The sequence below is a fragment of the Branchiostoma lanceolatum genome, chromosome 2 (genome assembly GCF_035083965.1).
Source record: "Branchiostoma lanceolatum isolate klBraLanc5 chromosome 2, klBraLanc5.hap2, whole genome shotgun sequence".
In the NCBI taxonomy this organism is placed as follows: Eukaryota; Metazoa; Chordata; class Leptocardii; order Amphioxiformes; family Branchiostomatidae; genus Branchiostoma; species Branchiostoma lanceolatum.
Window position 1 is genome coordinate 9,447,623 of NC_089723.1, and position 24,497 is coordinate 9,472,119.

The window sequence follows — 24,497 nt, forward strand, 5'->3', positions numbered from 1 at the left end:
TTATCGACCTCTGTGGTCCAATATTGGGAGATAACCTGCATTATTTACGTATCTTGTTCAAGTCGAACGATTCTTATCTGTTCTCTGCGCCTATGTTCGACCGCTCACAGGGTGATGTCGTAAAGAACAATCAGCCCTTGTAACATGCGCACACATGAGGTATCTAGCGGGAAGTATTGCCGGGGTGAAGCCAGTATGTGGTGAGTCGTTAAAGGGAGCGCGGTTCAAAGTCATGAATCATACCGAGAAATCGATATATTACAAAGCGGTGTACTTGAATCGTGTCAGCGATTAAAGTCTGCGGGAGGCAATGTCGTGGAAAAGAATAGAAGTCGGCGCGTGCTTGGCCAACCGTGGCTGTGCGCATGGGCTATATTGACTGTGTTCGTGTTTGGAACTTGCATGTGGTCTGTAAGGTCCAGCGACGGGAGCATAGCGCCAGACGCCAACAGGGACGTGAGAGTGCTTTCACTTCACTTACCTCACTTATCGTGCAATGCCTTACCGCTCAAATCGACCATTAGCAACGCGTAGCCTTGACGGGTGTGGAAAGTATGTGCATGAAATAGAAAGTTTTAAAAATGTTTGCATCATTAAGACTAGGGAAAAGACATAGATCATGTTTTCGATTATTCACAATTTTCTGTCGTATGCGCTCTTTTCGCATTCTTGCTGTTTGGAGGGCCCGTCGTTGTGCTCATCATTTTTCTCGTGTTGGAAATGAAATAATCGGCTAATGATAAGCTTGTTCAAAGAGTGACTCGATGGCCTTTGCCTTTGCTTTTCACTACTAGGTATCTCCCCAAAGCACAACTGGTAACAGCCTCACAATTGAGCTCTTGTTTCCACTTAGTTGCTAACTGAGAGACCCCGGTGCAATCCTGGGCAGGACATCTCGGTTGGGGCTGCAGCCGTCTTTTGAAAGGGACGTAAAATGGGAGTCCCGTATTCAAGGAGGTGCCTCGAGCACGTCAGAGGGGAAGGGATAGCAACCGCCCCCTGCAGAAATGTATCCAGTTGCTGAAACAGCAAGGAAAATTGCTGCCCTATGTGCCACAAGGGTCTGAACGAACGAACTGCGTTTCGGTCGATTCAAAGTCTGACAGCTTGATTCATGTCGACAATTACACGCAAAGTAAACTTCAAATCGACCGTGGACTGTACTTCTTAAGGTAATTTGTCAACCGCCTGAAAAGCTCATATTATCTTTAATTTCAAATCTGATCATGGCAAATATGGTTTGGGATGCTGGTTCACACAGGATAGAAGAGATAGCTGCATGTTGTGGGTGTTTTGGCACTCTACTAGTTGATCCTGTTACCTGGCAATGAGAACTTTTAAAACTTGCTCATCTTATGGTTGTTTCACTTACGACCCTATTCAACTGGTGGCTGCGACCGCAAATTGATCAAAGATTTGACAGATTACTCAACGAATTGCGTAAAGATAGGACGAATGTTGTGTGTGTTTGGCTTTCTTTTAAATCATATTATTACACCAGACCAAGCCGTTTCCTAGATCGATCCTAACATTTTCGGTTCCCAATCTTCATTAGTTCGGGCCCCTGAGACTGCAGATGTCTTAATCATCTTCGATTTTTCAGGAGTGGAGATAAAAGTATGTCTTAACCGATCGATTGTCAAAAGAAGTTCTACGCCAAATGTTTAACATGTGTTTTTCTGCCAGATATCGGTATTTTTCTAGTTTTGGAAAATCTGGTGCACTCCGCATTTCCGGATTTATTTACCAATCTGATAGCATTTCTCCGCTATTAATTTCATAACTTCTGGTTCACTAGTCCATTTGAGAACGCGGTGATCCGTGTAACGGGCTTTTATAGTCATTAGAGATCCTCGTTTCCCATTTTAGACAATTCAGTACGATGATTTTTCTTGGTCAATGCGGTACACATACTAAAATTAGAAATGAAAACATTATCTGAAATATCTTTTCTATTTTTTATCTTGGTTCAAGGCTGAATCATTAAGTCAAGTTGGCAGTAGGATCGTTAATATACTGAGCTTATACTCATCACAAAATTGACATTCTTTTCAGCTAAAGTCATCTCTTTAAATCGAATTCAATTTAGCACTTGATAGAAGCAATTTAATGCAGACAGGGTGGGTGGAGGCGTATCGCGTACTTAATGATCATTCAACAGTTGGTCGTACGCGCCGTACTGAACGCGAGTCACCTCTTGTGATGGGTTAGAGAGTCTGTGAACAGGCGGGCCATCTCAGCAATAATTGAACACACGATGAGTGCCCTTTAAGGTAAAAGAAGTGCTACTCTTGCCAGTGATAATGTAATGCTGTGTCTGTGTTTTAACACTCTGATATGGACCATCTAATTGTTATGTCATTACAACTTTGTAATGCAAAGTATCATCGTAAACCTTCATCAGACAATTGAACTAACGTTATATTTAGGTAAACCTAAACCTACGTTCAATGCGCAAAGCAATCTTAACCGAGGGTTTAATGTCATTGAAAAAGCAAATTTGGTGTTTTTCATCTCAATATATCGATTTAGATACGCGATTCACTTCTGAATCTTGATACATTCTTTGTGTGGGCCGGAAACTTTTCCTCAGAATATTTGTGATTTTTATGTTTAACACTTGGCAACAGTCAGTACCTTCTGCCTTGCTTGTCTTTAGTATTCACGAATGGTTGCATCCAGTGTTATCGCCGTCTGACCTGTCTGACCAACACGTGCAGACCTCCATGGAGCGTTTGCGAACGGCGGCTCGACAGACTGGAACATGTGACCAGTGCTTAGCCCAGTGGGGCAAACATAATAAAGGTCTTCATTCTTCATTCATTCATTCATTCATTATAGTCAACGGCACCTGATTGGTTATGTTGTTCTGATTTAGATTCTGAACGTCAGCATCAGCCCACCAGGTCGCTCGTCTGTACTCTAGCTTTCTTACTTCCTCCTAGAGGGCTCTGCTACATCGTTCGCAATCGGCTCAGTGGTGAAGAGCTGCATCACACGGGAATACTACTAGCTGGACGTTATCCAAAATCTGCGATGCTCGATGAATATGACGGGACCATGAGCTACCCAGAATCGAGTGACTGCAGTCCTAAGGTTGGTATTTATTTGATCAACTCTATTCCATCTGTGTGTTACCAGTGTGTTAATTAATTTTCAACCAACGTAGCCAAATTCTAGTAGTTATTCGACGACCTCAAAAGTACTAGACGATAGCTAGCTGTGATACGCTGTATGATGTCAAAATTCAACAGCTTGCCATGGCTGATCGTTATAGTACTGTGCACTCATTGCTCTGAAGCCGGAAAACCTGTCTTAGGCCATGTGTCTTAGGTACATTACCATCTTGTACATATTTTGTATAAACCGCAAGCCTATGAACAAAGATCGTATCCAGTGCAGGTGCCTCCATGTCTCCGGTTTCGCCATACCGTATCAGCATAGCGCCTACTGATGTAGATAAGCACTGGAACATGCATGATTGAAGAGATGGGCCTCGTATGTCTGCACTTTGGCAGGAAATATGTGACGAGTAGGAATATATTTCATGGAATGTGGGTCACACCACACATCACTTAAAGAGTAAGATATCGTCCAAACATGTTTTATTTCACCTTTGATTTATAGAATTCATCGGTATTGCCTTCACTTATGAGACCGCAGTGCCATTCACTGGCCAAATAGATGGCTTCATAAATAGACGGTAACATCTGGTAGCGATATGAAATGATGATCATATTTCTTTGCAGATTTGGAATGCCATGAAGCTCTACGTTTCTGACATTTTGTGCGTAGCTTCCCTTGTTACAAATGATAGTAGAGGACGACCGGTAGGTATCCGTACATATTAGCTACAAGCTGGAGGTGATTATTGTAACGAAAGGCCAAAGGTGTTGTGAAGAATTCTGCAAGTTTTGTGCTTGGAGGAACAAGTGGAATTAATCACTGCAGGAAAAGTACATACTTAAAACCTCTGGGGACATGAGTTAATGATGAAGCATACCCACGGCAATGTGAGGCTTGACCCTTCTGGTTTACCGACCATACAAAGCACAAAAAGCAGCGGAGGATAGACAGAGCACATTGCAAATCTGGTAACTACAAGCTACGTAGAACTTTATAACGAGATTTTGGTGAACACATAAAATGGATCAACCGCCGTCATGTAATGGGGTCTTACTGTGGTCAGATGGCCAGATCCGAATTCCTAAGGGGAAGATTTAGGTGTATCAGGGATCAATCTACCATTTTATGGTGCCCTCGGTGCACATTGGGTCAACATTGATAATGCTGAATCGTGCACAAAGACTGTAATGCCAACCACGTCATTATTGCATTTCAATGGATTACCTGACACTTAGAAGAATGAGCCAAACGTTTGATTGGCTCTTTCAGCGTTGTAACGTGACTTCCGATTGACCATTGAGGCATTATGCTTCCAGTGAGTACAATTTAATGACAAACGTGTCCATTGGGTACAGATTACTCAACACGTCATTCTTGGGGCGCTCTGCCCATATGTCTATGTACTATCAAAAGCCACTAGTGGTATGAAAGGTGACAGTTGTGGAATGCCTCATTCAATTTAGATAGGCTGACGTCATTCCCAAAAAGTCAAAGAAGCTGCAGGCAATCAAAATCGATGAGAATGTCTTCGAGGGCTGCTCCTTCAGCGAGCCTTAGTGTTTCCAAAAGACTGCTCTCCATAGAGATCACAGCCACACATGCTCATGGGAATTTCATAAGGCAGGGGAATCAGCCAAGCATACAGCAAACCAAGATCTTCTACGAGATGCACTCTTCGCAACTGTTTTAAGGAATAGAGGTTGGGTTTAAGGTTGTCAGTTGCATCAGACTACTGCCTAGTGATTCACTACTGATTACTTTTAAGACCATAGAAGAGCTAGAGTCTTCAGATGTATACTGTCGCCTTAGGATCTGTTGCAGAAGGAACAAACTATCTTTGGGAGCTCATTCATACACCTATATAAAACGAATGCATCCTTAGTTTGTCGAGAAATGGCTTTGGGGCGTTGACATGTTGGTATCCACGATGTTGTGGTTTGATGGAGACGAGTGATCAAAATCTAACTGATGGAATATTGCACAAGAAATGATACGTCGTTGCGATTGCTATCAGAATAGGAAGAATGTCCTTCTGGTGTCTTAAATTGCCGTGATCATGAATATTCTGCGAATATCAATACCTTCATGCGGCTATGCTATGACTCTACATTTTCGACGCTTGGAATTTTATAAGAGATTACCCTATAAATTTCCTCTATTTTCCGGGTGGGCGAATAAGCTAATCAACCTGGCTGTCCTGATATTAGAAACTCGATAAAAGACAGTAAATATTGGAAACGGCGACTCCACATGTGATGGGTAAGGACATGTTAGATTGTGATAAACAGGGTCATTGGCGCACCACTAACAGCCAAAGTCATTACCCACATAAAATCAAAACCTGCACCTGGCGCAACCTTCTGATTTCTTTTGATAAAGTATTTACAATACTTTTTCTTCACATTGTAATCCGTCAAAAACATGCGTTCCACAAGGAAGAATCCGTTGCCAACGTCATAACATATCAGCAAGAGCTGCGTTCCCTGTGAATACTGCTGGTGATGCTTTCAGAGGCAACTGGAGGACATCATTTGTGGATGTGCGATACGTTTGACTTTGCAACGCTATAGAAGGTAAACACCACTCAGTCCATTTGACGAACATCACTTTCTGGTGCATTCCATGTCACTTGAGCTTCAACTATTGCAGGGTATGTAACGTACTTTTTATGTCACAAATGGTCAAACTCATTATGTATACAAACTCAAACTATAATTACTACCGTGGTTTGAACGTAACGTTAATTTCCTATAGTAACGTGCTTTGAGCCTTCCCTTATGCTTTATTCTGCAAGATGTTACATACTATTGCAGGGTATGTAACGTACTTTTTATGTCACAAATGGTCAAACTCATTATGTATACAAACTCAAACTATAATTACTACCGTGGTTTGAACGTAACGTTAATTTCCTATAGTAACGTGCTTTGAGCCTTCCCTTATGCTTTATTCTGCAAGATGTTACATTCTTTATCTGCATCTGTTTACGATCTAGACAATGAACAGAATTATTTCTTTGAAGGCAAATTGAAATGAGAGTAATTTGTTCAACGGATAGATAGAAGTGACACAGAGAAGATTGTCTTGGGGAATGGATAAAGGCCCCACTGGTATCAAACAACACATAGATACTGCAAAAACAATTGTCCATCAATCATAACATATAAAACAACATATGAAACTTCCAATAACTTTCTTACGATTTATGCTATAATGAAAACGAGTTTTACCTGTTCTGCTGTGTGTTTTTTTTAAACAGATGATGCCTTAGAGCTTTTGCAAACTAGATGTACAAGCGCCTCAAGTCAATATCCATACCCTCTTAATCTTGGCGGTATAGATAAACACGACATGATAGTTTTTGGCCGTCCAAAAGCAATCAAATAAACCATAGCAGCTGTAAGTTCAGGCTCAGTTTCGTCTATCCTGTAATAGCCAGTGTACTTTACGGGCACTTTGGATCAACCGGATAGCTTGTAGCTCCGTGACTTGAATAGATCTTGCTAGGTGTTAGACCCCCGATATCAGCTATTGCTGCCTGGGATGTCTAATATTGCCTGTTGCAATTTAATAAAATAAAAATAGACTGAAATAGATATCATCCTAATTTTTGGTTTAGTTTTAACGGGCATTTTCTAATATGGAGATTCAAACTAGCCATATGTACAAACTGACCTTCTTGGCAAGCCGTTACTTGATTTTAAACAACGAGACTCTTGGACCAAAGCGCCATGATCATTATCTGTGCCAATTTAGTACAAGTGACGTTTTTCTCCCGTAGATTACTGAATTATCATTCATAGTATTCCAAGACATATTGCGGGCATATGGTATCTAAAATGGAATCTTCTCTCCCTATTGAAAACGTGAGCTTGCTTTCGAATAAATGAACAGATTCAAAACGTAAGAAGAGACGTATCCACCCGGGACACAACATTCATCCAAGGGCGTTCAAAGCAATCCTTCTGGTAACAACGTCCTTGTAAACGGCTAGAAGGAGAAGATGGCATTCTCCATTAAGACACAGCCTTCTGGCGATACAGGTAAGCCACTCTTTAAAGCCTGAGGGAAATCATAGCTTTATTAGATAAGGTAATCAACTTTCAAAGAGTAGAGATGTGTAAATAGCCGCTGAAGATTTAGGCTAAAGCACGTACAAAGTCCATAGTTCCCAATCGAATTCTCCAACAGACTGCGTCGCGCCTCTCCTAAGGGTCTTTAGTAAACGTGAACTGGAGGCGGGCTTATCGAAAGGTAGAGAAACTTATCAAAATTATTTGCCTCTCAGGCGTTCCCTACAACATATGAAAGTCGGGGAGGAACTATATAGCGATGCCAAACGCATTCTGTTTGAAATACCCTTGCGAAAGACAACCTTTGCGTAAGGATAATGAAATTTATCTAAAATACAGTATAAAATGTTTTCCAATCTATACCACTGGATTACAATATGAAAATATTAGACTTTTCAGATGCCCTTTCAATATCTTTCTCTAGTGATTATAAAGGTTAGGATGATGCACAAAGTTTTGAATCACTAAAGAAAGACGTTGAAAGGACATCTGAAACGTCTGATATTTTCATATTGTAATCTATTGCATTACGTTTTTTTCTTTGTTAACGTTTTCCTGGATGGCTAATATTCGTATAATTCACGTAGAAGATACTGAGAACCTAAATTTTTGGAGATTTTAATTTGTAATGATATATTGCTTTCAAAACATTGTGAATAGTAAAAAGATATCGATGTGACCGAAAGCACCGGTGCGGATAGTTAGCCAGGATCACGTTTATAACACTGAATCCTTCTTATGGGTCTCCACAGATGATGGCAGTGGTTAAAATCAACAGTGACGATGGACTTGGGTGTAGCTGTGAAGAGTGGTCTGGAAGCGCACACTATTTAGACTATTGCAGCATGCCGCAGGTCACATACTGTAGAAAGGGGGGGGGGGTGAATAGACTGACAAAAACGCACATCATACAAGTCAATTCCACTTCCATTCTTATATATTTTTATCAATTCTTTCACCATCATTCAGATCATCAATTCTTTAGGCCCCCATTTAACTAGACAGCAATCGCTCTGCCCTCTCGCTGCGACCTAGATTGGATTTAATCCTTGATTTCATAATTTGAATATCATGCAAAATGTAAAAGCATGACTGAAAAGGCAATAAATCACACAAAGAGTAAAATGATTCACTTTTTTATCTATGAAATTCGTTGAACACTGTTGAATTTTAGGTCGCAGAGATAGCGCCGCCCTAGTGGAATGAGGTATAAGAGGATATTAGCAGTATAAAAACTCAGGCACGCTCCCACCCACGTGTCATCACGCGAGGATTCAATCCTGTGCGGCACAGACAGGGAGATTTATGACATCACCCCGCTATCCTTGTGGTAAGCCTGACTTCTACAGTACCGCCGTGTATGATTCATGGAGGTGGGTTCTGTTCTTGATACATCTCATGACTGCCCTTCTGTAGTAATAACAATACACTGATGGAATGGGAAAACCAGAGCTGATAGCGCGGCAAGAGAATCTCATTCTTCTTCCCCATAGGTAGTCTCCAAGCTTTGAGCCTGCGACAAGTCGAAAGACCGGCTACCCAAGGCTATCAATTTCTCAATGTTATCTCAATTACTCTTGCCTAAAAGGGATATGTTCCACCGTCTGGGTTCAGTATTACAAGACAAGACTTGGGTTCTTTGCAGAACAAGATGAAATTGATTTTTTCAACCGAGCTAAAACGCAACACTTGAATTTCATTTGAGCGAAGGAATAGATTTTTAAAATTGCAATTAAGTAGTTCTGATTTTCACGACAGATTAAGAGTCGCTCTTCCAACTGCAGCTTTTTTTGCTTTTTTTTTTAACCAGAATATCTCACAGTCGCTGTAGCATACCAATTACGAGACCTCAGACGCGCGCTCCTTGTCATTTCAGCATACACATAAAAGTCCTTCAACTCCATACGTTAATGGGATTCTGCCAGTGAGGTCTTGAACATCGACCAAAGTAGGCCTGAAACCGCTTGAAACAGTCCTACATTCCTCTTATTAGATTAGACAACCTGCGGTAGAATATTGTTATTCTGCATCTACACGTAGCATGTGGCTCACCCAATCTCTAGAATTATATTTACCATTTTTCTCCTCCTGTTGGAACGTACATGTATGCAGGGCTCAAAATACTGGGTGCATGTGCACCCAAACCTCGAGCTGTGCACCTAATTTCCGACTATTTTTGTAGGGTAGAGGTACCATAGTACACTAGTATACAGAATATTCTTAAAAATCTAAGTATCAGAAAAAATATTACCTTTATTGTAGTGTACTTTGTTTGATGCATTACTTTAAAATTCTAAAGTGGGCTACAGAATTTGAAATTGAAGTTCTTAAAGGGAGGCAGTAGGGTTTGTGAATGCTTTTTGCTGATTTTCTACTTTATTCTAATATGTTGTGCACCCAAAATTCTTTTTGGGCACCCTAACTTTTATTCCTAAAAGCTAATTTCGAGCTCTGGTATGTCTTTGTCATGGCACATTCGTTGGAAGTCAGTGCAAGTCTAACTTCGTATTCTAATAGACTGTTTTGTCATTTGTTACCAAGTCTTTGGATGAACTTTGTGTCTATAATGAGATTTGAGCGGTACAAGTCACTTGTGGGGCATGCAACTAGCCTAGAGAAAATGAGTGATATTACATCAAAGAGAAACCAAATTGATTTTCGTCTGCCCTCAATAACTAGAGATCTGACTCAATTCTATTAATGACAGTTACACAGACCGTTAGTATCATTCAAAGCAAAGAATTGACGACAAATCTTACATGCCTAATTTATGAACAAACGTCACTTACAAACTGGGCCCAGTTTGGAGACAACCGATAATTGCAAAGCGTGCTGATTCCGCCAGGGACTATATCAAAGGTTCACCGTCATGCATGGATATAGGGACTGTCAGATCATCCAACATAACGAGTTGCAATTAGTTTTGACTGTTCTTTATTCTCTGTTCTTCTAGTTATGAAGGCGGAACACTTCCCCAGGCATCGATATCGTCGTTTCGTAAAATTACATCACGCGGGTTTACGTCTGTCAAGCCCGGACGGTTCTCATGCCTTACTGCTCTATAGCACATAAAAGTCGACTACTAGGAATTGTCTCCTGGAACTTGTCCAATAGAAGCAGCCAAAAAGTAATATACGGTTCGCTTGTACACCGTGAACTCTTTATTGTGGCCTTGGTGCTATATCCAGCTGGCCTTCAACGACCGTTGTAGACCAAAGAGAGGAGTAAAACTAATCTTCAGTTGGTCCGTTGGTTCTACGATGGCACAGCCGAGGCAAGATTAGATCATTTAAAGCCTTACCCTATTGGCTTGGCACGTTGCCACTAACGTTACACATAGCCTGGCAAACAACCCCTTTTTACTAGAGGGTGGGACCGCGCTGCGACTGGTGAGCGACCAAAGATTTGACAGATCTCTTAACGAATTTCATAGGTGAAGGACACCTTTTTTACGTTTAGCATGCTTTGCTGTCTTTTAAATCATACGTGTACAGCTTGCATCATACTCTAATTGTGAAATCAAGGGTCCCACTAATACAATTTTGGTCGCTGCACGGTCTCTCTTCGATCGCCATCTAGTCGCGCTCCTTGCGACCCGCCCGAAAGACCGACCAACTAGCCCCTGGTGAAGTGAGACTGTGTAACATGCCTAGACAAGCAACCACTACATTTATTGGGGTAATAAATCTCTGCAATGTACATGTCATTACATTATCTCATCTTATCTCTTCGTAGAGGGTACGTGTAACAACTAACTTATTCAGGTAACTCGATGATGGGGCATATGTATACACCTCTCTGTGGACCCAATTCCGTACAAACATTCTTCATCTGCAGGACGATCGAGTACCTTTATTAGGACCTACTTAGCCACGAAATGTTTGGAACAGTGAGCAAATCCTTCATACAAAGTTGTCACCAAACTGTCTCGATCGGTTATCACCAGAAAGATGTCACCCTGTCTTCGTTCTTGGGGGTCTTCATTTGATGTGCTGTACAATAGCGTAATATCATTAAAATTATACTTATGTATTTTAAAGCGCCGTAACAAAAGCTAGTTTTCTAGTGCTTTAGGAAATAATGATATCAAATTTTCTCCTCAATATCGTTGAATAGTTAACGAGATAAATCAGAGGTGATAGACTGGAAAATACCAATTAGAATTTTTTCACAGCCGATTTGCGGTGAATGAAGATTCCATCGGATTGGCGGCGAGCACACATGTGTATCAGTAGGAGATGGATGGAGACGCCGTCAGGTCTGCTACTGTCTGTCTGGTGGAAGCATCAAAGTCAATCAAAAGCTTGCTAACGAAGATATCAATCATTAATCGACCGAAAGTCCAGAAGTTCACATATTCCCTAATACATTGTTCATGAGAAACATATGTAGTCTTTTCAAGAGTGTGACGGAAAGTTTTTCAGTCTGATCTTTTCTTAGTCTATTAAAACTCTAAAGGATAGGAAACAATACGTTGATAAAGGTAGACATCCAGGTACGCCAAATAACAAAAAAAGGAAAGAATGTTTAGTTTGACAATTGTTAACGGAACTATGTTCGTCATCCGTTGATGAAGGTTAGACATCCAGGTAATAATATACGTCAAAAATAGTTACTCAAGCAACTGGATAGAATTTTGAAACAGCCAGACGTTTCAGGCAGCATCAGCTATCTTTCATGATCAGTGACTAAGGAAACACCTGACAGAACCATGTTTTAAAACCAACTCTGAATAGATATGTTAATGAAGTGAAGACAATTTCAGATGGTTAAATAGAATAGTAAGTCAAGACAAGGTTGTATGCTAATGACTCAATTAGCTCCTGATGTTCATCATGAAAAACCACGAAATGAGTTATTTTATAATATTCTTAATTTAAATCAGGTGATAAATCGGATGATAAATGTGCTGTTCATCCAAAATTGGATCTAATTTTACCCGGAGGCAACGCTATCTGTCTGTATACTACCTTCCCGCCTCGGGCATGTACCGTACATTCATCCTGTACCATGTGCCCTTTTATTCCCGGAATCTAATTCTATAACTTTCTCCTAAATCCTTTGATACATGAGGCTGCTGTACTTGTCACTGGGGCAGATACGTCAGACATGTCGCGAAACGTTTTGTTTTACGTTGTTCGTTGTGTTTAGTGAATCAAGTCGTTATTTAATATGTCTGAATGGTAGAAAAGTTATGGTTCAAGAATAATTCTGAATGCTTAGTAAACGTAAAAGTCATGGTTCACACATGGTTAAGTAAGTTAAACTTTCTTGTCATCTTGTCAAAGAAGCTGTGAAAAACTTAAATCAGTCGGAGGATTCAGCTCAACGTTACTGGCAACGCAACATAGTGAGTTGTCTGGGGATGGCTACAGGAAGAGTTCGACCATTTGTTGCACGAAATGTGGACATGGCAAATACATAATGTTGTGCAACATAATGAGTGTTACATGTTGGGCCATGAGGCAGCCGTAGCTATCACCGTCGAAAGCTTATATATTCGTTTTCTATGGAATCACTCACTTCGGCCCCACGACGGACCACTATAACGACAGACCATTTTCGTAGCAATAGTATTTACCTGCAACACTGCAAACAGCATAAGAGTTGTGACCTCCTGGGGTTATGAGATGACTGAGGAGGTCATGATGCACAAGGGCAAACACGAAGGACATCCATGTCGCTACTACTGGTTGTTAGATCTATATCTGTGTACTGAGAGAAAATGCGTCGCACGTTATAAACATGTTTACCTTCAAGGGATGGATTTTTTTACACCATTTCTTCCTATTCTTATACCGTTCTAAATTAGATAAGGTCAATGACCTGGAGCAGACGGTGGTCACCTTGGTTAAAGCATACACAGTTCGATTACATTGTGTAGCAGGTGTCAGGACAGAGCTGGGGGGCTAGTCACCATTTATGTGAATGTGTTTCAGTAAAGATAAGCAGTAGACTAAACCATGTGAAACATATGTATAAGCTTGCAAACTTTACATTTCTAGTGAGTTTGCTTTCAGATATATGTACCTATTTGCCCTTTGCCCTAACTAATGTAATATTCGACCTTGGATACCGAAGAAGTGTCAAATACAGGTTCTAAGATTATTCAATAACATGTTTAAAAGGATACACTACGATTAAGAAATCAGAACTCATTTCTTCGCTGTTAGTGAGGTTTTGCTTAGCACTGTTCACAGCAAGACCCAAACTGATGGCGAGCAACTTGCATACAGATAACGTCCCAAAATATCCTTGCGGCAAAATACAAAATTGCAGTTCTCCTGAGGGAATTTTCTGACGGAGGAGATTTAGAACATCAAAAGTCAAAGAACACCTTCAAATTATTGGAGGATGTCACCTCTCCTCTTGACGTCATACCACCTGCTATTTCTGCGTAAGGAGCCCCATGTTATCATTAGTAATTAAAAGAAACAGCATCCGTTTCGACAGTTAGATTAGTACAGAGATGTTAGAAACTAATATCTTCCTTTGCCGATTGGCGTATTGAGCTGTCTGTGGATGGAACAAATCTCAGATTTTCACTAGAAGCTCTCCCTGCGACCTCGCTGCGACATAAATTGTATTTGTGTAACCCTTCATCTCATAATTGGAATATCATGCAAAATGTATGATTGAAAAGACAGTTTCCTATTTGTCATGCGCAGTCATAGGTCCTCCGGAATGGGTGATGCGGAAATTGCCGTCTGGAGCCTAAAGCTTCATATCGGCTGAGGCGAACGCCCCTGAGCGGATATCTATGCCCCCGGAGAAAATGTCCCGGGGTTTGGGTGGGTGGGTCGCTTTAGACTCCATCGGCGGGCGGAGGCCTATAACTAACACCCGGGTGTGGTTACACGCTGCCTTTTATAGTGTGAAGGTATCACCTGATTCCTTCTGACCCATGACCGCGCATGACAAATAGTTTCCTATTTGTCATGCGCAGTCATAGGTCCTCCGGAATGGGTGATGCGGAAATTGCCGTCTTCCGCCAATGCTGTATCTGTCAGTCTACCTACCTTTTACTTTCATCACAACGTCACATAAATCCCTTACTGACTCTATCTAATGCTATCCTTCTGCAACTGATATCTCATTCCTTCCCCTCACTCATCCTCTATTCTTCGCCCCTTTTGCTCAAAGTACCTATTGCCATCCCCTTTGATAAATTGATAAAGATTCATGTTCAATGTGCCTTAATCTCACTCGAATTACTTCAACAACTTCAGCAATAAGTTAACCTTGATATTGCTTTCTATTTTTCTTCCCATTCTCAATTCTCCATTATAACATCGAATAAGTCTTAATCCAAAATTGAAGGGAGGGAATAACAGTTTCCCTTTAAGGTGAAGAAAAATAAGCGATGACGAAAAATTTTGGCTGATGGCTATCGAACGTCGAATCAACTAAATCAAGTTAGTTAACAGATCACTAATTACAATATACTTATAAACGTGTACACGTACCCACAGCCAAACCAAAATATATATATATATATAACTATACATAAATACGCGTAAACGTACCTCAGTACAAATGCGTACAATTAATGATGACAAAATATAGAATACCACAGGCAGATAAACAGACTTTTAATACGTATGCCCAAGAAAGGACAAACATGAACGAATTTACAAACTCATCAAATATAATTATATATTATCAAGCCCCTGAAAAGACTAAACCTCCCTCAGTAGCCGCATGGTGGTTTGTTCTGTTTCTCTTTGCTCAAGACGTTCCGTGCGCTCCATTAACGCTTGCATTTCCTATTAAAACAATGCAAAAAAGAAAAGAAAACAAGAATACAAAACACCTCCTGTTATCATTACACATCATACAACAATACACTTTTGCTACTCTAACGCCGGGCAAAGGAATTACTGAAACTTTCTCGACAAAGCATTGTCAGTCTCTAAATACCGGAACAAAAACACAAAATGTCATCACATAACACTCGGCCAAAACGTAAATAAAATAACACTGTGTCGAACAGGTAACCCTTCACCTGTTTAAACGTCTTGTTAACAACGCTCATTCACAGCTGAATAAACGTTAATACTAAAACAAAAAGGCACACAAACATAGAAAATACTGCCTTAACACATGTACACAACAACACATATCCTGTTCGACAAAGTGCCGAACCCCGGAAAATAACACACCCACTTGGCTTAATGCCTTACCGGGAACACATGTACGCAACAACACATACCCTGTTCGACAAAGTGTCGAACCCGGAAAATAACACTCCCACTTGGCTTAATGCCTTACCGGGAACACATGTACACAACAACACATACCATGTTCGACAAAGTGTCGAACCCGGAAAAAACACTCCCACTTGGCTTAATGCCTTACCGGGAACACATGTACGCAACAACACATACCCTGTTCGACAAAGTGTCGAACCCGGAAAATAACACTCCCCCTTGGCTTAATGCCTTACCGGGAACACATGTACACAACAACACATACCCTGTTCGACAAAGTGTCGAACCCGGAAAAAACACTCCCACTTGGCTTAACCCTATCCAGACTGGGCTTTTTTGGTATATCTGGGACTGGGGGGGGCTGATTCGGCCCCCCCCTCATAATTTCTGAACGGTATGATGTATCATCACCAAATTTACAGGGAGTGATATTCACGTCAAGTTTTATAATACCTGTAATTTTGGTGACGTTATGACGTAATATGACGTAATTATGACGTCATCGATGTGATTTTATTGGCTAAATAGGGAATTCCCGTAATATCTAAAGGTATTAGACAAAATAGTGCCTAATATTGATTTTAAGGTATGCAAAGGCATACAACGTCAATGGTAAGTACGTTGACGTCAAAATGACGTCATAAAATGGCGTCATGTGTTGTTAGCGATCCCTTGGGATCCGCCATCTTGGATCGGCCATTTTGAAATTTCTAAAAATTCTTTTTTTCCACTTATGACCCCAAATGACACTGAAAATAGACTAAAAACGTTAATCTAAATGTTTCTGATAAAGAAAATGTCAGGTATTGACGATTTTAAGGGCGAAAAGCCTGCTGAAACCTGAAATAGTGATATAGTCAGCCATCTTGGATTTTGGCTGATTACGTCATCAAATTAGCATAAATTATGAATATTAAATCAGAAAAGTTACATCTAATTACATGTTATGGTATACATGTAGGAAAACTAGTGTAGTTGTGCAAGAAAACCCGAGAAATATCATTGTTTTCAAAAAATTAATGATTTTTGCATAAATTGCCTGTCAGAAACCCGTTGCCATGGCAACATGAAAAAATAATAAACTTAAACCATTATTATAAAATTGTTGCCAACAAAATTTTAGGAAAAGTCACCGAGTTTGGTTGTCCTAGCATACATCGTTCGGCAGAAATACGATGTCAAAGTTGGCGCGGGCACTTTTAGCCCCCCCCCAGTCTGGATAGGGTTAATGCCTTACCGGGAACACATGTACACATTAACACATACACAACATAACACATACTCACCTGCCAAAACCGGGACACACAACAGGGAAAATTACGAAATGCAGAAGTAAATAAACAACAACGAAAACATTCACAACGTAAAAGGGGAAAGGAAAACAACAATCAAATATTTTCAAAACATTAGAGAAACGCAAACACGACACAAAAATATATTATCGAGCTCAACAAAACAATGATAATTTCGTCATAACTCATGTAAATCAAAACTAGAGAGGGCGACACGGAACTGTAGGGATCTCTTGTGAGAAGGCGTGCACCTCAGTCTTTTCCGCACTCCAAGCCCTTGGAATATACCAACAAGGAAACCAAACTACCAGGTGTGCACAAAAAACTGGCTACCACTAGGGTGAGACTGGCGTGATAGGGACGTCAGACACCTTGGGTTGCCTCGTCGCATGTCGATGGAAATGCCGGAGGTAGAGCGGGCTCGTGGGACGGTGAAGCTCTGGCATGATGCCTGCATGGCGCCTGGTAGCCGTTGGCAGGATCCCTTGGGTTGCCCGGGCGCATGTCGAGGGAACTGCCGGAGGTAGAACGGGCTCGTGGGACAGTGAAGCCTGCATAGCCAAAACACAATGAAGAGAACTGAGGGATGTGTCCCAAAACACAAGGTAACAAGACAACGGAAAACAATCTCAAATCCTTGCATGTCCTGAACCACACTGCCCGGGCCTCAAGGGACCACAACGTGCCGATTACATGACTAACCCGGGCCAGCCATACAACATCCAGCACCCATACACAATCTCACAATCAATCGTGTAACGTCTGAAATAAATTCAACCGAAAACAAACAAAAGAAATCCTCGAGAACGGGAAGTGTTTACCGCCTACTCTACCGGGAAATCGGGGAATCTGAATGAGGTCGCACAGCCCCACTGATTGCTGGATGGCCAAGGTGACTCCTTGTTACGGTCCCGCAATGTGACGACCTGGTCTAACGCCTGAGCTGTCCCTCGCTGGACCAGACCAACTCGTCGCCGCCGTCGGACCCGGAATTGGTGCCTGATGTACCGGAGCCGCTACCTACCTGACTGGAGCCGTTCGAGAGGCCAGGCCTGACATTGCTGTAACTCGCACACAAAAACCTGTATGGTTCAAACACACGTCAATTAAGTACAAAAACACGTAGCAGAAAATAATCCACCACGTTACACTTAGTCCAACACATGTGCATTCAAACCAATTACCTGAATAAAATAAAAAATAGGAAAAGGAAAACAATGGCATTCCCACGTGCAGCCAGGTGTCGCATACCTGTAACCATTGTCTGCAGGAGCAAACTACACAAGGAAACAAAACGCACGAAAATGCAACGAGTGTACGAAGAAAAGGGAAAAGTCCTGGCCTCGTGGCAGCAGCTTCCCGAAGTTTAACCTGCTAAGTTCCTAAAATATCTGCAAACAAACGTAGGTTAAACGTACCCTGCTGTCCAAACCAATCAATTAATTAGGTCACACATGTAGGCACACCTGGCCTCGTGCCAGCGTGGCTGGAAGAGAACAAAAGACAAAGGAAATGACCAAATAGCACGAGAATACAACTCCGGCTATCTCTAGTCAAGCAAAAAATCTTGCGCAACTGCTAAACAACAAAATACACAACACAAAGACTGGAGTCACTCGAACACAGCCTATCAAAAATAGGATAAAGCAACACGTGGCCAAGCCAAAAAATTCGACATAACGTTAACTACAAAGTAAAAGCTAAAACTTTCACCCCTACCAGTTCAAATAAACCACTAACAAACCTGTCCTCTCCCTTCGAAAAGAAGGGACAACCGAGAGAAAACTGCCGTACAGACGTGCCCGAACGTATTCGCGGCTTGCAGACAATTTTCCTCGGCTTCGCTTGCTGGACATTTTCTCCGGGTGGTTGATCTCGTAGACGAAGAGCTAGGGACTCCGTCGGCGGGCGGAGGCCTATAACTAACACCCGGGTGTGGTTACACGCTGCCTTTTATAGTGTGAAGGTATCACCTGATTCCTTCTGACCCATGACCGCGCATGACAAATAGCAAGAAGCACTAGGCACAAAAAAAACACTTTTTTTTCAATCTATGAAATTCGTTAAGCTTAAGCGATCTGTCAAAGCGCAGCACGATTCCAGTAAGATCGCCGCCCTAGTGGAATGTAGGTGTAACTTGTTACCACTAATTTGTGACATCTATACTAGCCATGATGGAAGAACTAATTATCCAAGACTTATACATGCTGGATAAAGTTAACGAGAATTATATATTTTTTTAGTGAAGTCTTAAATGTCAACATTTTGACATCGTCTCATTGCACAAATCAGTGAAGAACGTATCGTTACATTTCATATCTACAATTGACACCAAAATCAATTATTCTTAAGATAGATGTGTCTAGATGATAACGACGTACTTTTCGGAACCATACTCTTCCTGAAATTATACTTCTGTCGACAGTGTTATTGTTATATTAACTATAGAGGGATTGAAATAAATTGCGTGTGACTACATAGTTACATCACTTAATTCCCCCTACACATCCCGCATCCATCTATTACAATAAAACATGGCGTTCGTTAGACTCTATCGGTTGTCAGTCACCAACTATCTTTCTGAAAACAGAAGCCGTTATGACTACTAATGTTATAAACAAGGACACATGACATTTATACGTATACGAGGGTGGGTCCAAAAATAATGCAATTATATTGTATAAAGCAGGTTTTTTTTAAATGAAATTTGTTACAATTTGGCGTAAAGCTAAACGTAAGGGCGAATATTTTCTTGAGACCAAAATATCTCATTTTGTTATTGGAAATGTTTAATTGAACGTCCCTTCGTTTGATGGACTTCTAAGGGGGTGGTCATATTGAAATCAACTCAGTCGCTCATATAAATCTGAACAAAAAATTGAGATACTTGAGTCTCAAGAAGATATGTGCCTTATTGCTTATGCCAAATTCTAACTCACTTCATAAAAATAAGCCTGCTATGATACAACTTGCATTACCTTTGACTCACCCTCGCACCTGGAACAGTTTCCAAGAAGACCCCTTATTCTTACACAATGATGGTATTGACGATTGGCCTGCAATAGCGCCACTGTTAATGACCCGTTTTAACCTGAACGGCTTAAAGAAAGACATTACAGGCTCATCAAAGTAGGCATTCCGGCAGAAGCGCACCAGACATGCGGAACTATGGGATATATTAAGTGCCTCATTGTCTCTGGTAAATGGTGTTTCCACGTTCGCAGAAATCCAATAATCCCTTATACACGTCTCATTGCCTGTTCTTCAGGATATGCTTTTGTGATCATTAGTAAATCCAAACACGCTGCCAATCTCTGTACATAGTGATTTTTACTGGAATAATAACACTTCACCCGTCCGTACACACGCACTCAATATTGTGAGAAAACACCTGAGAGAATTGATTTCGTACGTATTTCGACAGTTCCATAGGGGCACCCTATTCCATTAGACCGCGATCCTGCTGCGACCTCGCTGCAACCTTAATTGAATTTATGCAACCATTGAGTACTTAATACGAATATCATACAAAATGTAAAGTATGACTGAATAGACAACAAAATACACACAATTCAAAGGATTTGTTTTGTTTTTTCTATGAAAGTCATTGTGTGCTCCATTGGATTTAAAGCCCCCCTCTCACTGGACCCGCGGCACGCTGGCGCGTCGCAGCGGCTGATCGAATTGACAAAGCACTCAACGAATTTCATTGGCAAAAAACGTACCTTTTTAAGCTTTGTGCGTTTTGTTGTCTTTTTGGTCATTCTTGTACGTTTTGAATGATATTCCCATTGTAAAGTCAAGAGTAACTCAAATTTAGTTTAGGACGCAGCGACGCCGCCTGCTTGCCGCGGGGCCAGTGAGAGGGGGGGGGCTTCAGGTCGCAGCGTGGTCGCAGTGAGGTTGCCGCCCATGTGGAATGGGGTGTAAACGTTCCTCAGGCACAGATATTGTTAGCTCGCTCGGCACTGCATGGTGTGCAATTTGGCTTCAATAATTACATCAATAATGTAGTCCCTGAAAGAGTGTTCTGAAGAGATTACTCGTGAAAACTTGCCCATAAAAACTCCCCTTATTTCATTTGAAGATGTCCTCCATTCGTAAAACCGTTCCATCTCCAGGGGGTTTATGTAAGTTCTGACCTTTACAAAATTACCAGCTCATATTCCTTTGACTCACATAACAGTCAAGTCTTATGAGTTAACTCAGACGTTTTTGTTGTCAATGGGCGCGACGATAAGACACCCATTCCACCAGACGGCGATCAAGCTGCGATCTCGCTGCGACCTAAAATGAATTTGTGAAATCATTGATTGCATAGTTGGAATATCATGCAAAATGATGACTGAAAAACAACAAAACACTCAAATCGTAAAAATAGTAGTTTTTAGCTATGAAATTAGTCAAGCAATTTGTAAAATCTTAAGTCGCAGCACGGTCGCAGCGAGGTCTCAGCCTCTAGTGTGTTAAGTTTTGATGGGCGCGGCCATAAAGCATTCTATGGTACGTCTGGTCTCTATGCACTCATCCTTCCCTCTCTCGTATCGTCTGTATGGCTTTAAAGTAAAGTTATAACCATAACGGAGACGATGCGCTGCCATTTGGTTAGACCTATAGGTGCCGCGTCGGTGTGAAGACTGCAATGAGCTGGGGTGATGTTTACAGCGTGACCTGACGATTCTATCTCATCACCATAAAACAGACCGGGGAGATCCATCTCTCGGCTGTACATATCACCTAGCCACGTTAGCTATCTTGTCCTTAAAGGGTTCCATACATACGTCTTTGGTGATGTTATTGCAATGTTACAACTTTGATTTTATCTTATCTGTCAAAGAGTTTTGGGACAAGGTTTTTATAAAGCACGAAGACGTCAAAGGTATGCATTTATGCCGTCAGATATCAGTGAAAACGTGGTGTCATAAATACTTCTACGATGTTATCTCATTTCTTGTCCTGGCGTCGTGACTTCATCACTTATCTTGCTCGGTTCAATGAAGAGGAGATTTGTTACATGTATATGGTTACATCAGCAAGCCCCGTACTGTAGTTGTAAAGCTACAGCCTCTATCAGACTGATCATGACTACGCCGGTTAAAGGAAGAACAATCGCCAGGAGAGTTTGGCGACCATAGGTTTTTTATTTGCAGGCTCTGACTGACTCTCCTGGTCAATTATCGAACTTTTTTGCCGAATTCTACGATCCGTACCCCCATAGGAAGGCCTGGTGGAGGCTACTGTTGTTGACTGCTGATCTTACAGTCGCGGTTACGCTAGACTTAACCCTCTCCAAAGTTCACCAACTGCATTGTACCCGAGGCCAACATTGAAACACTGCTTACATTCATGCTTAGCGGTTGCGTCAAATTGAATTAATCAACCTCTCTCCTCAGAGACCGTGAAGTTGGGCACGCCGGAATGATTGTATGAAGGGACGGAGAACACCCAATTCATCATCTTGTCTCTTCGGGGACACTTTTCTACTGGAACGCGTACACGAACCATTGCACATCTCCGCCCTGACAGACACCTTGCAGATTATTATAGCGCGTATGTGAAACACGTTCTGGGTTTTTACACCCACGCCCCGTCGGCAGTTACAATACAAACGGTACGACGCAATAGCTCATGCTACAAACATGGGAAAACAGCGTACAGAAAAAAAGGCATGTCCTGGACAAAAGATTTGGAAAAAAAACGAATATGTTGCTGCAGTACCAGAGTCACACACCAGGGGGCCTAAAATCTATTTTGACTTTAATCTCCCCGGCACCTTTCCTATACCAAATATCCTTACAATCCATCAAGAAGTTATTCTGAGTACAGATATCCGGAAAAACAAATTGAAAGACAGACAGACACACAGAGGGACACACAGACAGACTAAAAACAATACCTCCATTTTTATGGAGGTTACATGGCATTGATCAACATGTATCCTACATGTGTATCTTTTATATATGTGTTCTGCTCTGCCTGGTGTACGTATTCAGGACGCCGCCCAACAAGGCATACGCTTTCTTATATATCACTTCCAAGCAGAGCATCCGTAGCATTCAAACCACGGGACCACACATCAGCGCTCAAGACGCGCAGCGTACAATTGAGACAGAATGGTGTGTCTTCTACGACAGTGTGGCGTACAATGCTGGCATTTAGAAAGATTTCCCACCGGTGACATTTGATTTGTTAACCAACACAAGTGTTGCAGTCAAGCGAGCGCTGATTCTCATGTATTTATACAGACCGATGCGCCGTGGCATTTCCGATCTACTGCTGGGTAAAGAAGCTGCATGTCTGAGAACACCTTGGACTGACATTGGACCATCTACATGGAAGGTAGGCAATATTGAGTATGTTGATGAAGGTTAGACATCCAGGTAATAAGATACGCTAAAAATGATTACTCAAGCAACTGGATATGATTGTCTTAACCTCATTAATTGCTCGTTCTCATTTAAATGTACACATTTTGTAATCTCCGTTACCGTTAGAAGTAAGACGTTCCTGACATTAAGATATGCCACGTATAAGGTACCAAATTGCCGTTTTTAAAAGCTAGAAAAGTTTTAAGTCGTCATAAAAACTACAGTTTGACATCTTATATGTGACATATCCTAATGCCAGGAACGTCTTATTCCAATCGGTAACGGAAATTACAAAATGTGTAAATGTGTGCAAGTTTACCGTGCTAATACTGTACAGGGCATCCATCAGTAAGGCAGAGGCAGGCTCACTGTCGGATACGGTACAAGAATGGATAAAGAAGCAAATTTACACCGACCCGACATGACCAGGTATCACCATGTCAAGTTTTGGTGATCAGTTTACCACGGATGGATTACGGCAGCATGTGAAGTGCAGTCAATGAATATGATCACCATTCTAACTCCATGTACTGTAGAACATTATGATAAAGAACGCCATAGAATTAAAGCTGGAACTACGTAGCCTCCACAGGACTTCCTATCACCATGTCAAGTTTCGGTAATCAGTCTACCACGGATGGATTACAGCAGCATGTACACTGTACAGTGTAGTCAATGAATATGATCACCATCCAACCTCCCGTGTACTGTACACCATTATGATAAAGAACAACATAGAATTGAATTAAAGCTGGACGAGCTAGGTAGCCTCCACCAGGCATTTTAAGGGGTTATGGATAGTAGACTTCGCCAAGAATAGGGTTATACTTGGCCAGGGGATTGTAAATTGTACTCTTTGGCTGACTATCTCCTCTTGCATGTTATTCTGTTTGGCCAATTTCGACAATTTCCAGCAATCTATGGAGTCTGTTAGTGACTAGAACTGCGTACATCGATATCGCCGTCTTTCATGTCAACACGATCTAAAACTCTAGCTATGGAACGTTTCCATCCAAATGGAAGAATGATTCCACTCAGATTCTGAGGTAATGATATCGGACAGGAGTCAGACACACCCGTCATGTAAGAAGGTCTCCCCAATCGATCAGCGGGATGATTCATGGCGCTGTCCTCGCTAAGTGACCGACCTTGCCGCCTCATTTTTACTCCCATCGACACACAAGCCCCTGGCGAATCAAACACGGGATTATCCGAGGCTTTACTGAATACAGAAGCTATGCCAGGAGAGTCCATGAACCATGGTTCAAACCGACCGCAAATAAATCACCCATAACACAGCATGGATTCTCAGCGAAGCAGATACAAAAGTCACGGACAAGCTGCTCGTTAAATAGAACACCCAAATCCCAAACATTTACTGACATAATTCTACCAGGGGATATAATTCCGCCACCCTGATAAGATACG

The 24,497-nt window shown here is 41.5% G+C and overlaps 2 long non-coding RNA genes across 2 annotated transcripts in view; one reads left to right on the top strand and one right to left on the bottom strand.

Moving 5' to 3' along the window:
* Positions 1–24,497, top strand: part of LOC136426715 (uncharacterized) — a 129,253-nt gene that overhangs the window by 49,087 nt on the left and 55,669 nt on the right. The window contains exon 3 of the long non-coding RNA XR_010754330.1: positions 22,947–23,040. This is a non-coding gene — a long non-coding RNA (uncharacterized lncRNA). The remainder of the gene's footprint in view (positions 1–22,946; positions 23,041–24,497) is intronic.
* On the bottom strand, positions 14,065–18,134 carry LOC136427394 (uncharacterized). Its single transcript, XR_010754418.1, has 2 exons — positions 17,010–18,134; positions 14,065–14,965 (listed from the first exon to the last, which is right to left on the bottom strand). It is a non-coding gene; the product is annotated as an uncharacterized lncRNA (long non-coding RNA).